The sequence below is a fragment of the Mus pahari genome, chromosome 21, assembly GCF_900095145.1.
Source record: "Mus pahari chromosome 21, PAHARI_EIJ_v1.1, whole genome shotgun sequence".
In the NCBI taxonomy this organism is placed as follows: Eukaryota; Metazoa; Chordata; class Mammalia; order Rodentia; family Muridae; genus Mus; species Mus pahari.
Genome location: NC_034610.1, coordinates 31,904,093 through 31,920,627, shown reverse-complemented (window position 1 = coordinate 31,920,627; position 16,535 = coordinate 31,904,093). Strand labels below are relative to the sequence as shown.

The window sequence follows — 16,535 nt, the reverse complement described above, 5'->3', positions numbered from 1 at the left end:
AAAAAAAAAAAAACCAAACCAAACCAAACCAAACCAAACCAAAAAACAAAAAAACCCAAAACAAACAAAAAAGAAAATCATTTAGCACTACCAAAAATTGAATGTGTATGTGATTCTTCTACACAGGCTGTGACTGCTGTAAATTTCTTTATAGTGAATCAATTGCAGAAAATTAAATTTTTACTTAAAAAAAAAAAACCAGAAAAATATGGGTAACCTAAATGTGTGTTCCCTCTGTAGCCTGGCCGTGGCCTTTTTACCTCCAGGATAAAGTATCTCTTACCCTTCTTTAAGACTTGGAAGGCATTCTCTATTTTGCTACTCAGGTGGATAGGAAGGCTTTCCCTGGGGGTGGGGGCACCCCCTCCTTATCTATTGTAAACTTTGAAATACTTTGTATACTTTGTAAACCTCCTTTAAGGCAGGAAAGTGCTCAGGCCCCCTTCTGAGGAGCTCCAGCAGCCAGATGCCTCCCCCAGACCTCCTGTCATAAGGGCTCTCCAGCCTATCTAAGGGTCCTAAGAGTGATCTCCACAGGACTGTACCAAGATTAAGTTCATTTTAGGTCAAAAGTCTGAACAAAACCCAACAATTCTTGAACAGGTAAACACGCGCATCCCTGAATCTCCCACAGAAACCCACCAGTTCCTGCATAGGAAAACCCATCAATCGCTAAGCTCCCCGAAGTTCAGGACTTGAAATGCCACCAATCGTCACCCTGGACACCTCCAACCTGGGAACCTCTGTCCCGCAGAAGCGGTGGATAAGCCCTGCCCTTGGTCCGATCCCACTGGTCACTCCCCACCAGGAGCAGAGGCAGCCACTCCTGGATTTGTTACTCCATACCCTGGACTCTCCCAGTAAATCTCCTTTCTGAAATTTGCTACCTGGTGTGACTTTATCGTCAGAAAGTGGCAAGAAGCAATGAAGAGAAGAAGGCAAGAGGCAAAGCGAAGGAGCAGGCAGAGGTTCCTGACTGTAACTTTAATGTTTGTTAAACTGTATTTTTAACGATGCTTCTTAAACATTTTAACCCCTCTCACAGCCCACCAAGAACCAGAGGTAGTGGAAAAGAAAGCATTCGGGGAAGTGGACTTGTTTAGAAAGGTTCCTTGGGGCAACTCTCATTTGTGTTGTCGGGAGATGGGCAGTTTGGTCCATAGGTTAGCAGCGGCAGCTTGATCCACTCACAAACACTATAGATACATCAGCAATCTAGTTTGATAGAGCTTGAATAGTAATTGGGAATCAGGAGTGGTGGCACCACCTAGCAGAGTCAGCCATGTCACAGACTTGGCTCAAGTCAGCAGGAGGGACCTGGAGAGACACCAGGGAAAGTTCTTGGCTGTGCCTCTCTCAAGAAAGAGAAGATCAGTTGAGAGTCGTGACCCACAAGAGTTGCACAGCTAGCTGTACCATCAAGCCAAGCTCTGTCTCCATCACTTTGTCACATGTCCTCTACATGTCTTGCTTCAGCATGGGTCTTGTCTCAACATGGGTCTTGTCTTAGTCCATGCATCTAATCAATCCGCGTCCCCAGAGTCCCAACCAAATGGAGCTCAACTATGCAATGGAAGGCAGACCATATATGTGTGTGGGTAGCAAAGAATCTTTTCTCACGAGACCTTTCATGAGTTTGATAAAGCAGACCATCTTCTCTCCTGTGTCTGCTTTAGTGAAATGTTTCTTTATGAGTCTGCCTTAGTATTTAACCCCAGTCTGCCTCAGGACGCTCTCCTCCTTCATGTGTTTGCCCCAGCAAAACACCATCTAACACAACTGAACTCTCCAAAGAATCCTTAAGTTTCCACTTCACTGCTCCTCAGCTCAGCGGGGGGGGGGGGGCTCCCCTGGGAGCTGCAATGCCTCTCCTGAGCAGGCTTCCTCTGGGAGTTGTGTGGTCCCTGGGTTCCCCTGTCTCAGGAGACCTTCCCATTGGGATACCTTTTCCTCTCAGAGCTGTGTGGTCCCTGGGCTTCTGAGTCTGAGGACACCCTCCCGTCCCAGCAGAGAGACCAACAGAAGCAATGCTCAGCACTGTCATAGGAAACACAAAGAACATATACCACAATTAGTTTTCATCAAAGTGCACCCTTGCTGGACACAAAGGTGTCTCAGGTACAGAGCTCATGCAGAACCTGGAGAGGAGCCCATTGAGAACAAGGCCTGAAAGGAAAGTCTCTTAGGACCACGTAGGTTAGAGGAGAAGCTTCGGTAGCATAAGGGATTGTTCTGAGGGAGAGCCGTCCGCTTCTGATTTTTCCCTAATGTTCCAGTTCCATGTTCTGCAGCAAGGGTGAGGGAGAGCCTACATCTAGGCAGCAGAAGGAGTATTTGAGAGAACCCTGCAGGCTGGGGGGGGAGCGGGGGAGGGGAGAGAGAGAGAGAGAGGGGGGGGGGGGGGGGGGGAGAGGAGAGCAAAAAGGGAGGTCAGGGGGTGGGAGACCACCAAGAAGTGTCAAACAGAGGCGGGATGGTGACAAAGGAGCCAGAGTTTGAGCAGAGTTCAGTGGGAAGATCTTCTGGGGTACACAGGGCTGGTCTCTCACACCTGAGGATCCTGTCACACAGCCAGGAAGGCTCAGCCATAAGGAGCACAGAATCCTTGCCTGAATCTTGATCAGAGAGGTGTCGCTGAGGATACAGCTGATACGCCATGAGCAAGACAGTGCTCTCAGTGTGTGAATGGGTCCTAAAGGAAAATTGTGTTACAAAGGAAATCAGTGATTTCATTGGGAAGGGCTGAACAGCCAGGTTTTGAGAAAACTTCCTAGAGTGAATTAGAAGGCATTGTGGCCAAGAGAGGGAGAGGTAGCCCTCCCTGAGACATAACACTGAGCCTGAAAGTGCCCATTAGGGCGTCAGACCCAGTCTCACCTCCATTACTCACAAACCATGCCTCCTTTCTGGGCATCCTAAGAGAAGAAGTGTCCTGAGTCATGGAGCTGGAACTCAGCTTCAGTGCAGAGCAATGGCACAGAGAGTTTGCCCAGATCAACACCACAGAGTTACTCTGGACACTTGCGACCTGAAACTGACTGCAAGTAGCTCCAGAGTGTGCAGGCTATTTAGATGTCAACTTCACATATGGTGGAATTATCAGGATGGAGGGGGCCTCTATGACACTGGACTGTAGGCATTTCTCCATGGCATTAACGAAGTTAATGATTTATTTGGGAGAGTCCAACCCATTGTGGGTGGGGCCACCCTTGGGATGGTAGTCCTTGGTTCAGTAAGAAGGTAGACTGAGCAAGCCATAGGATGCAAGCATTAAGTGGTACCCCTCCATGGCTTCTGATAACGTTTCTGCTAAGGGTCGTGCCCTGACTTACTTCAGTGATAGAATTAGATGTACAACTCTAAGCCAAATAAACCTTTTCATCACAAATGGATTTGCTCATGGTGTATCTTCATAGTAATAGTAACCTTAACTAGGACAGAAATTGGTACAGGATTATAGAGTATTGCTGCCACAGGCCTCACCATGTGTTGTGGCAAGGACTTGCATTCAAAGGACAATGTATTCTGGAAAACCCTTAAAACATGGCCTAGAGCTGGGCAGTGGTGGCCTACGCCTTTAATCCCAGCACTCGGGAGGCAGAGGCAGGCTGATTTCTGAGTTCCAGGCCAGCCTGGTCTACAAAATGAGTTCCAGGACAGCCAGGGCTATACAGGGAAACCCTGTCTCGGAAAAGCAAAAACAGAAACAAAACAAAACAAAAAGCATGGCCTAGAAAATTCACTGAGTTTTGATAGCTCAGTGAGCTACTCTGAAATAGCTTGGAAGAGAAGAATATTGAGAGCGGTGTAGATGATAGAGGCCTGGCTTGTCAAGAGGGAAGCGAAGACCTAACCAAGCCATCATTGCTAAGAGTCTGTGGTGTCTGGCCAGCAGTAGCTGAAGAATCTGGTTACTCTTGCTGAGGACCAGGATTCAATTAATCCCCAGCCCCCACAGGTGGCTCACAACTATATGTAATGACAGCTGCAGAGGGTCCTCTCTACGTGATGGGCACTTGCCTTTAAGACACACGTTAATCAGCTGGTAACATTATGTGTTTGTAAGAGATTGTGTTTGGTCAAGGTTGTATAAGATGAAATTTATAGTATCCAATTTGTGACATTTGTTAATGTCTCATGAATTGAAAGCAGAAGAAAGCTCACATAGTCTCTTGTTTTCCTATAATCATCTTACATGAACTCTCTTTCAGAGATTTTATCATGTAAATATTTATAGCACAAAACTGTATCCGAAAGAGGAAGACAAACATATCAATTTATAGGCACAGGTCACAGCTGTACCTGAAGACCAAATGGCACACCAGCAACTTCCTGAAAACTCTTAAGAGAACTCTAGCGAGAGACTCAAAGGATATAGGGATGTCTGTGTTTAATAGTTGTTACACTGGAGAAAAAAACAAACAAACAAACAAACAAAGAGAATAATCAAACCACACACCAGAACTTAACCTAAACATGGGAGGGGTCACATTTAGTTTTTTTTCTGAATTCCTAGTAGGAAGTTTCCAAGCCAGTGTGTGGTGAGAGGGCCCTGGGGTGACTCAGATTCTACAAACACTAGGTGTGTCATTTCAGTGCTGTACACTCTAAGAGGCCATAGATACAAGCACACACTATATGCACCAAAACTTCCAGTCACCATAGATGAAGAATACAAACTATCCCATGACTAAGTCAACTTTAAACAATATTTATCCAGACACCAGAGGCACAGAAGATATTACAAATAAACCCTCCAAGGCCAGGAGTACTCCCTAAGTACACCCATGAATATACAGGATATAAATAATCTCACTCTAGGAAACCAAAAGATAGGAAACACAAAAACACACACACACTACCACCACCAACAACAAAATAGCAGGAATTAGCAATTGTTGGTCATTACTATCTCTAAATATCAATAGACTAAATTCCCCAATAAAAAGTCACGGGCTAACAGAATGGATGTGAAAACATTCTTCTGCTGTCTATCTCAATATTAAAGATAGACATTACCTCAGAATAAAGTGTTGGACAGATATTCTCAGCAAATGGATCGAAGAAGCAAGCTGGTGAATCCATTCTAACAAAATAAATTTCCAACCAAAAGAGATGAGGAAAGATGCTCTTTCAAGGCTTTGGAGAAATCCTTGCTTGCCTCTGCCTCTGTTGTAGTGGTAGCAAGTAATCCTTGGCCTGTCTCCGTTTATAGCTACCTTTCTCAGACTCATATCTTGGTTGTTTTAAGATGAGTGTGTGCTGTTTTTCTCTCTCTTAAAAGGACTTGTGCCATGACAGATTTGTCTCTCACTCTGGTTTTTTATTACATCTTCATATATCATAATCATAATTCCAGGGCCCTATTTCCATATAAAGACATATTCTGGTACTCTAGGGAGCACTTCAATGTATTTTAAGAGTGTACAACTATGAAGGGAGATGGAAAATATTATCAAGTGTGTGTGTGTGTGTGTGTGTGTGTGTGTGAATTAGTAAGGAAAGTATATAATTAATATTATATAGTACTGGATTTGAGAGAAGTGTGGGGAAACTGATAATTTGAAGTTTAACAAAAAGGATAACAAAACAAAATTAACAACAAACTTGACATTAAAAAAATCGCACAGCAAAATTAATCACACACAAGACTACAAACATTCTAATAGAAAACTCTAAAACATTCTAAATAGAAAGACTTAGGACATAAACATAGTTCTTCTCTACACAGTTAGAATAGCCATCCTGATGAATAATTTCTTAATTTAGTTAGTGAATTCATTTCACCTGGTAACTTATGGGCTGGAGAGATGGCTCAGCATTTAAGGACACTGACTGCTCTTGTAGAGGACCAGGATGCAATTAGTTTGCCAGCACCCACAGGTGGCTCACAACACCACAGGTACTAACTCCAAGTGCAGAGGACTGTCGGGTCTTGGCGGGCACCTGCATTTAACATAAAACTTAAACCATCTGGTGACAGCATATGTATGAGATTTATGTTAAGTGAAGGTTGTATAAGGGTCAACTTATAATTGTTTTGTGACATTTGTTCATGTCTTATGACTAGAAAGCAGAACAAAACTCAGGCGGCTTCCCATTTTCAGCTAATCTATTTAAATTAACCCTTTTTGGAAGACTTTATTGTGTGAACATATATTACATAGCACAAAATTGTATCCAAAGGTGGAAGACAAATCTACTATATCATAGTTGCAGCTAACAGCTGGACCGAATGGCACTCAAGCAATTACTCAAAAACAATCAGGACGACTCTAGCGGCAAACTCAAAGGACACAGGAGATGACTGTGTTTACATGGTGTGTGGTGTTTCCGCTCAGGAGTGTGGGAACATGCAAAAAACAAAGAACCAGAACTCTGCTTTCTCTAGAGTTGCATGCAGCCGGAGTGACAAGGGTACCTCTCCGGCAACGCAGAGGCAACAGACATTACGTGTATCATCTCACTGCCTTTAAGCTGCGTTTCATCTGAAGCTGGAAGACAGGATGCAGAGGACGAAAGTAGGAGGAATCCATCCAACAGGCCTTCTCTCCTCTGTGCTGCTGGTAGGTGAGGCCCAGGGCTTGCAGAGCAGGCACCCTCTTCTCTGCCTGCCTCTCAGGATTCCTCATCCATCGGTGCTGCCCTAGCGCTGAGGGTGAGTGAAGAGAATTTGGCCCTGGCAGTGTGGGAAGAAGGAAGACAAAGGTCTCACTGAATGGAGAGCTTGGACCGCAGTGGCCTTGGATAGAGTTAGAAAAACAAACTGAAACTCCTAATGGGGATGGGAAGAGACCTTGGTTGGGGGCGGAAGTGAGGAGTGTGGAGGCGGAGTCTGCTGAGGGACTAGCCAGAGACTCTGAAGGAGCAGAGAGTCTCTCTTTGAGTTAGAGCTGTTTGGGCCTTGCTTTTTCTTGGCAGCTCAAGTCAGCTCAGGTATCAGTGCAGGCTGATTCCTATTGACCTGATTAAGAGCTAAGCGTGAGAAAAGGGCAGGATTGGGAAAGTTCCAGCTGAGCACCCTGAGACACAAAAGGGGGAGTTATTCCCCCCCCCCCCCCAAGAACAACAGGTTAGAAAGTGTTCGACTGCTGTGTAAAGACTACAGAACCATGGCACACTTATAAAGGAAAGGATTTAATTAGGCCTACCTTACAATTTAAGAGGGTTCATCCCTTGTAAGTGTAGCAGGGAGCACGGCAGAAAGCAGCAGACATGGCGTTGGAGAAGTAACCGAAAGCCCTGCATCAGAATCCACAGGCACAGAAAGAGAGAGACACTGGCCTGACTTGGCTCTTGTCATTTCGAAGCCCACCCTCAGTACTGCAGTTCCTCAACGAGGCCACACCTATTCCGATAAGAACACACTTCCTCATCTTTTTCTTCTTCCTTTTTTAAATTTTTTTTTTTTTATTTTTTAAAAGATCTATTTATTTATGTCATGTACGTAAGTACATTGTTACTGTCTTCAGACACAGAAGAGGAGGGCATCAGATCCCTGGTACCAATGGTTGTGAGCCACCATGTGGTTGCTGGGATTTGAACTCAGGATCTCCAGAAGAGCAGTCAGTGGTCTTAACCGCTGAGCCATCTCTTCAGCCCCCAAATTACCCCCCCCCTTTTTTTTTGAGACAGGGTTTCTCTGTATAACCCTGGTTGTCCTGGAACTCACTTTGTAGACCAGGCTGGTCTCGAACTCAGAAATCCACCTGCCTCTGCCTCGCAAGTGCTGGGATTAAAGGCGTGCGCCACCGCTGCCCGGCACTTCCTCATCTTGTAACATGTCCCGATGGTTTGGTTTTCAAATATTGAGCCTCTCAGTGCCATTCTTCAAAGCAAGCACCTCCTCTGCAGACAGACTGCTAGCCAGTTTCCTGCTTTGTGTTCTAATGCCCATTTCCCCTACATTTACAGCGCATCTTTGAAAAAGCCAGCATCCACACACCGGATATCAAGAGCTGTGCACACTGTGCCTCTGATACTCTTCCACCTAGTCTGAGAGAAAAACTAAGATGTGTGATCACACAAACCAATTTCTGTCTTATGAAAAATGGGGTTGTATCAGAGTTTTGACCAGGGAATATGCACGCACGTGCACACACACACACACACACATCAGAAATAGAACTTTTGAAAGTACCAACTGCACAAACGTCCAACTTGGGGATCCACTGAGTTTTCTTTAGGGTTGCTAACAGGAGTGGGGTGAGAGGTTACTCACAGGATTTGGGGTGACTTTCCAACAGCCTTGCCACGGCAGAGCCCACCTCAACACTTGACTCCGGAAACAGCCCAGCGGAAACCACAGGGGCAGGTCTGGAATGTTCTCAGAAGCTGAGTTGGTCAGAGGCTCCTCAGTGAATACAGTGTTGGAGGGTCATTTGAAACTTCTAAGTTCCCCTTTCTTAGACCCAGGAAGTTACTCATTTCCTGAGTATGAGGATCCTCCCTCATCCTTTGAAGAGAATGTTGCAGTCAGAGGTAAGCAGATAAAAGCAGCAAAATGACATTTCCATGATGGCTTTGTCCCACAGAGATGCTTAAAGCAAGACTAAAGAGGCAACTTCGCAGAGGACCCAGGCTAGCTGATTCCCAGGCCCTTCCTTGTCTGTAATACACTGAGATCTTACCTTAAGGCTCGAAGTGGCAGCAGGCAAAGAGTTTTGCTAATGCTTTAAGTTGTCTCCTCCATTTCCTTATGAAAGGCTTTCTCAGCAAAAAACCACTTCAGAGCTTAACACTTCTGTCTGCAGCCAATGAAAAGGGTAGAAAGTAGGGCAGGGCTGTGTTGATCAAATATCAATTTCAATCATCTCTTATGTAACTCAGAAGTCATGTGGGGTCTCCAGAGTAACCTGAGAGCTTCAGATATTCAAACCTGAGAATCAAAGTCAAGTCCTGCTTCTTGAGGCTCTGAACACACTCCACAGCACGCTCTGCTCCAGAGCAGTGGTTCTCAGCCTTCTTAATGCTGTTCCTCGTGATGTGGTGACCCCTAAGCATAAAGTTATTCCCCTGCTACTTCATAACTGTAATTTTCTACTGTTAGGAGATAGAATTTAATATCTGATATGCAAAGCACTTCAAACAGCTCACGACCTACAGGATGAGAAGCCCTGCTCTAGACTGCAGAAGGTTAATGTATGACTACAAGCTGAGGTATGTTGCCCAGAAAATTAGTTTGTAGGAAGGACAGTCTCCTACTCCAGTCTTAATCCAAAAGTCATTTCTTGTGATTACTTTGCAAAGAAGTTGCCTTGCATGGAAAGAAGAGCTTTGGAGGGCTTCCGTTGCCAAATACGGAGCCGTTGCTATTACAGGGACTAAAATGAGAAACAGGTTTTAAAATAATGTAATGGAAGACAATCCTGAAAATCAATTCCTACTGTATGCGTAGCATCCTTTATCCTACCCTTTGGCAGAGGCATGCCTGTCTCCAAGAGATTACGGTTAGCCTGATCTATTACTTGGGACCAGTCAGGGAGACACAAATTCCAGGAGGCATTACACTTCTGCTAGGCATATGAATAGATACACGTAAACGTCCATCCTTTAGGACAATGATTAAGAGTCTCTGCAGCCACAGAATCCAATTTTTGTTGGAAGCGTTAAGCCAGTGAGGGCACAAGTCAGGGATCTAGGTGAGCTGAACCTCCAAGGATGGTAAGCTCGCCCTCAGAGGGCGGGTTCTACTCGTTTACTCTTTATGAAAACAGAAGAGTACAAGTGTCACCCGACCTGTGAGTAGAAGCCATAAAGTTTCAGAATGCATCATGCAAAGCTTAACTTGAATATGCAGCTGTGCCATTGCTGCTGGGGGCCTCCAGCACTTCCTCCTCCACTGCTGAGAGACGTTCAAAAAACAAAGAAAAAACGGAAATGGGTACAAAAGACCCAACCCTGGAAGAGAGTCTGCCATATACAGCTGAAAGGCTGGTTCAAATGAAATGTAAAACAATAAACGATTACATTTAAATAAGTAAGGTTTCTAGTCAACCACGCTAATGTACACTCTAAAAAGATATGCAGGGTCAAGCAACCGCTGGAAAAGAGAAGATAAAAATGAAAAGCTAAGAGAAGAATCTGCAAAAGTAGGAAGCATAGATACAATAGAAAAGAAAACCAGAGAAGGAAAAACAACTCAGTGCAGACCCTGGATCCTTTATCCTTGGAGCTCCCTGCCCTCACTTGGACATCAGTGGTCAAGGAAGGGTCAGTGGTACCCAAGTCAGTAAATGTGATGCACCACTTGAAGAGAATGAAGGGCATAGGTTCACGACCCCTCAAGGAATGTAGAAAAGCAGGTCAAAACTCTACATAGTTTCTAAAGAAGTCTGTCAGTATACTAAGTATGCAAAGCCTGTTCACACCCCCCCCACACACACATTCACAAGACTTATAATTTAACACAGTGAACAGCATAATTCACAATGAGAGGCTGAGCCCAGGAAGGAACCCATGCTCACAACTTGAACTTGACAGAGCACTAGAATCCTCGCTAAAGTAAGTGCCCAACAAAAAAGAAATGAAATGCTCCCAGACTGGAAAGGAAGGGGTTAAGGAGTCCCTCCTTCCATATGACATGACAGTAAAGTTAGAAAATGCTGTGGAGCCCAGCAAAGTGAAATTAGGAGTCATAAATCAAGTATACAGTTTTTGTTTTTGTTTTTGTTTTTCGAGACAGGGTTTCTCCGTGTAGCCCTGGCTGTCCTGGGACTCACTCTGTAGACCAGGCTGGCCTCGAACTCAGAAATCTGCCTGCCTCTGCCTCCCAAGTGCTGGGATTAAAGGCATGTGCCACCACGCCCGGCTCATAAATCAAGTAGAAAGTCGTAGAATTAAAAAAAAAAAAAATCAGAAAACAAACAAACAAAAAATCAGTTGTATTTCCACACACTAATAATCAACAATCAGAAAATTAAGAGAGCTGTTTAACTGTCAGTAACATCAAAAAGAATTAAATACTTACAAATAAACTTAGCCAAACTGGTAGAAGATCCGGGTTTGCAAGACTGTCCCCAAAGGAGCAACATTGCGGGGGACATCCTGCGTTCACGGATTACACAGAATATTGCTATAATTGTTTGATTGTCAACTAATCAAAGTCATCAATTCCCTGTATGTAATTGGTATTAAACTTCTAATAGTATTCTCCATGGAGGTGAGGGGAAACATGTTCATACTGAAATATGACAGCCTTCAGAGAGTCAACATAGTTTTTAAGTTTTAGATTTATGTATTTTACTGTATGCTCGCCAGTGATATGTTCATATGTAGATCTGTACACCACTGTGCTGTGGATGTTTGTGAGCTAACAGCTGGACCCACAGACCAAATTACACACAAGCAGCTACTTGAAAACAGGTGGGAGCTGAAGCTCAAAGGACAGAGACGGTGAGTGACCGTGCTTCCAGAGTGTTTCCATAGGAGAGACATGCACACCTCAGTCAGGTGGATCGGCCTCAGCATGCAGGAGGGACAGCTGCTCTGAGTTACCTGCAGGAAGTCCCCAAGCCAGTGTGTGGGGAGAGTGCACTGCATAGGGGGGGTCTGTCAGACTCAACAGAGGGTGTCATTAGCTGTGCTTCATCCCACACAGGCAAGAACTAAGCATCCCAAGTTCTTTACCTGGAATAATCCCAGGTTGGATAGCACCAGTGAATCTTCATCTAGAGTTAATCTCTGTCCACTACAGACAGACAGACAGACAGGCACATAACACACACACACACACACACACACACACACACATGCGCGTGCGCACACACACACACACCTTAACAAACATACAGTTCACAGCCAAAAGCACACTAAAAAAGCCTGATTCACACATGCTCTGTCGAGGATTTGTACATTTCTAAGGCAGAAGCTTGTTCTACAACAGAAAGAAAAAGGTTCATTCATTTTTGACTGATGTACATGAGTGTTTTTTCCTGTGTATGACCACATCATGTTTGCTCAGTGCCCATGACAACCAGAAGCCTGAATCTAATTCTCTGGAGCTACAGTTATAGTTTTTATCACCCAGGCATTGTGGCACATGCTTTGAACCCCAGCACTCTAGTGGCCCAGGCAGGGAATCTCTGATTTCTAGGCCAGCCTGGTCTACACAGCAAGTTCCAGAACAGCCAGGGCTATACAGAGAAACCAATCAAAAGAGAAGAAAACTTGAGGGTGGGAGCTGTTGTGTGAGCTCTGGGAATATGATCTGGGTACCTGAAAAGAGCTGCAGGTTCTCTCAGCCTCTGGGCATCTCTTCTGGCCCTAGAAGACAATTTAATTGGAAAAAAGGTTTTGATTGCAGAACTTCCTAGAAGGTCTACGGTTCTAGTGTCACAGAGCTAACGGGAAAAGCTCAACCTTCCTTCCCGTCAAGAGAGTAACTGTCTTCAGTCGAGAGAGAGACTAGAAGGAAGGAAATGGGGCTGTAAAGGGAGCATGACTATGAAGCATGGGGGGAGGGGCGAGGGCAGCAAACAGCGGGGCAGGAAAGAATCCGTGAATCCATTCCAGGGAATGATGAAGAAGGGAGCTGGAGGGGTAAAGAAAGAGTCTGAGATGGAGAAGAAAAGAGGAAGTGAGGGGGAGGAGTCTGAAGGCCTGAGGGAAACAGGGCGTGTCTCAAGCTAGAGGAACCGCCTACAGACAATTTTCAGGGCCACCTACTTTGGTGAGATCATGCTAAGTGAGGACCGCCCAGATGTGAGATTTTTCAGATTTGCACAGGGCATAGCACCGGGCCTAGTATAAATTTCCCGCCAGTTGCCGGCCTCAGCAGATCAAGGTGAAGGCACCCACTTTATTCTCTGTTTCTTTACTCTCTTCCCAAGGGACTCTGAAGGCCCAGCTGCTGGTGAGTGAGATGAAGGGATGGGCTGGGGGGTGTGGGAGCCCTACAAAACAGTCACTATCCCCAGAAACCCTGGAGTGACACGGGCCTTGGCCCGTGGGAGGGCTGATCAGGGCATCAGGTCCCTAGAGTGATTCCCTGAGACCAATAGGAAAAGATGACCTAGGGAACCTGCATGGCTGGATCAAACAGCCAAATTCACAGCCTGGATTTTCTTCAGGATTTTCTGAGCAGTGTCCTCTGCCTGCTGGGAGTGTGTGGGTGTGTGTGTGTGTGTGTCGGGGGGAGTATTGTGGAATCCCCTATTCTCTCTGCAGCTCCAGTCACACCCCAGGCAAGCAGGGTCTGAGGGAGGACCATGGCACAGGGAGCCACCAGCAGGAGCAACTATTGCCTGAGTCTGAGCCTTTTCACCCTGCTGAGCTATCTGGGGACCACACTGCCAGAAGGTGAGTACTCAGGGTCCCCAGGGAGGGCACTGGGTGACAGAACAAGTCAGGAAGCTCACACCTGGGCTACAGGGAAGCTGCTGGACGGCTCTTTCTTTCCTTCAGTGACTTGGCACCTTGACTCTCTGTGGTTCCACACTACCGGGCCTTCCATGGTTTGAGGAAGGAAGTCATGAAAAAGTTATGGCAGGGACGGTGTGGGAGGAATTACACGGACGAATAGCACAGCCGAGCATCTAGTGATGCCCCAGACACCCGGGGTCTGCAGGGAGTTTAAACCAGTCACCAGACTGGATATGCTGGGGACAATGCTAGAATGTAAGGCAGGCTATGCTCTGAGGACTGCCTTCTCCTCGGATTCCTCCCAAGCCCCATGTCCTTGAACTTTCTTTTCTACCATCCTGTGGTGCTCCTCCAGCAGGTCACAACGGATACTTCGAGGGACAAGGTAGCCACACCACCCACTTTCTCACGTTTACTCCCTACCCCCCCCCCGTTTTTTCATTTCCTTCTTTCGTTTCAATGTTTTTGTTTTAAGGCGTTACACTACCACTTTCGCTATAGAATCAGAAACAATCCCTTGTCTCTCGTGCTCTACCCAATGCTGGGATTGCAGGTGTGTGGCACCAGGCTCAGCTTCAGCGTCTGCCCATGTGACTCTTTAGCCACCAGCCAGCTCTGCTTCCTTCCCTGCCCTTCTAGCCTTCCCCACTTTTCTCTCCACTGGATGTCTTTTAGACCCCTATCCAGCAGATGTCAATCTCCTGCCCGAAGACACCTCATTAGGAGCTGAAACACCTTGTCCTCTGCAGGCTCCTGGCAATGGTTCTGGGTGGGGACCTATAGAAACTTCTGCCCTTGGTCCCAGGCCCCGTGTCATCTACCTCCTCGCTAGATAGCATCAGATAATGGTGTTCATTAGGCAGAAGTAGCTTTTTTAGTTCTGTAACTGGCAGACACTAAGTTTTTACTCAATCTGGTGGGCCTCACTATATCTCTAGTTCTGCATCAACTACTCAGTTCTGCTTTTGGGGTGACAGTGGCAGAAGGCAACAATCTGATGAATGAGCAGCAGACTTGTCCTCAAACCTAGATTAGGGTGTTTCCCATGGTCCCGTATTGGTGCCCATCCCCCCAGAGTGTCTTCGAGAGAATTCTGATAACTACCTCTTTCCCAGGCAGCACTGGCTTCTGTGCTGCCTGTGATTCTGGGTCAGCTAGAAGTGACAGGAGGAGGTCCTGGGTTTAAGGCCTTTTGGTCTCTCCATGGCTGTCCAGTGCATTCTCTGGGTCCCATGGAACACAGAGGACTCTCCTTAAAGCCTGAAGTGCTTGCCGGGGTAGAGGTGTCAACTTACTTGAGAACTGACCTCAGTCCTTTTCTCTAGATGAGATAAGTCTTATAATCGTCTGGAGAAGACCAGATGTTCTGTCAGTCAGGAGTCCTTGTCCCTTCATCCTAGGGAGCTCTCAACAACACATGAGCGACCTGTTGTTTTTCTGCATCAGTGTCTCAATTCTGGATACCTTGTCTGACTGTGATCTGTCCATCTAATACCCTAGTGGGAAACAGCTCATCTCATGATGCCTTTCTGAGGCCTGATGGGACTTCCATGCCGATGGCATGATCCAGGGCAAAACTTCTTCCACCGAGGGCCAAGTCCGTGCATTCGTAGCTAATGGCTTAGGACAGCCCTTAGGACAAAACGTGCAGAATGAGCAGACTCTGCAAGGAGTTGGCGTTGTGGGACAGTCCTGTAATCCCAGCACTCAGGAGGCTGATGCCGAAAGATCACCAAGTTCAAGGTCAGCCTGGGTGGCATAGTCATATATTGTCAAAAGATCAAAGAAAACAACAAAATCCATTCATTTAACTTGGTCACTCTACTTAGCCACAATTCAGTGCATGTGGAACTGTGATTCCAATGTCTCTGTCCTCTGAAGTTGAAGTCACCTGTGTCTACGCAGGTAAAGTGAGCCATGAGCCCACTGCTGTCATTGCTAGTCTAGAGTAGAAATACAGACTTGTGATGAAGATTGCCAGTGTATTAACTATGTTACTATGTTCTACAATTTTTACTTATAAGCATAGGTTGATACATTTAATGTCAGGCAACATATCAGATATTTAAATCAATATATTTTGAGTAACATGCTGCATAAAAATTTCTAACTCTCATAAGATCTACAATTCTCATTTGTGGAAAGGTGAGACAGGAGGATTGCCACAAGAATTCAAGCATGTAGTGGAGTATATTCTAAGCGAAAGACCAGCTTGGGGGATAAAGTGAGGCTTTTCCCACAAGGAACCAAGACAGGAAAGTAAAAAGGACAGCAGACAGAAACACTGCTAAATTTTGCTAGCCTTTCATATTTCCTGATTTTTCAAGTTTCCTGTGTTTTATTTTTATTCACAATCATTGTTTCAGTACACTTACAACTTCAAAAACACCTGAACTATTAATCATACCAGAGCTTAGTGTAGCAGAAAGTCTAGAAGGAAAAATGAAAGAGAAAAGGATTGGGTACATGAGTTGCATGGTGTGTGATGTGGGGGGTGTCTGAGAAATAAAGAAGAATGGGGTGCTGCAGCTGAGGCTCAGGAGCACACTGTAACCCACCCCCTTTCGTCATAGGTGCTTCCTGCTGTTCCTCTTCCTCTGCAGTCATTACCAGCTATAATTGGGTGACTCTTGAACACACTCCCGTGGCTTCTCCAACAAAGGAAACATATTTCTGATGACTTCTCAGAAATCTGTGCTGTTGTCTTTGGACCAGACTGTTAGGAACCCGTGAGACTGGTGGCTGTCAGAGCCCCATGCACCAGGGCATCAGAGTGCACTAGGCTGTTGCTTTAGCGACTTTCTCTTGCTCTGTTCCCTTTCTTTCCCAATTTTACAGGTTAGCATTGTGTAAATCAAGCTGGGAATGGCTCTAAGTCACCCCTCACTGTACAAAACAAGGACTTGCCCAGGGTGACCCTGTTTTACAAGCAGCCATTGGCTCCCTTCTGAGGGCACTGCAGGTGTTGGGTGACATGACACCTCACATTCCACACAGACACACGCCAGCCCAGGACCATCCATAATAGAAAAGCTAATTTTTTAATCCCCAAAGTAAAGATGTGTCACCTACACTCTTATCAAAATAAGTTGAACACAATGAGCACATGGATATATACCAGCTCTGAGGATTTATCTCACCCTCACTTGGACCCCTGAAGAAGTCACCTAACC

The 16,535-nt window shown here is 45.7% G+C and overlaps 1 long non-coding RNA gene across 1 annotated transcript; it reads left to right on the top strand.

Annotated features, from left to right (window-relative positions):
- The first annotated feature begins 12,717 nt into the window (after positions 1 to 12,717).
- LOC110337872 lies at positions 12,718 to 14,913 on the top strand. Its single transcript, XR_002381279.1, has 3 exons — positions 12,718 to 12,853; positions 13,168 to 13,299; positions 13,405 to 14,913. It is a non-coding gene; the product is annotated as an uncharacterized LOC110337872 (long non-coding RNA).
- The last annotated feature ends 1,622 nt before the right edge of the window (positions 14,914 to 16,535 follow it).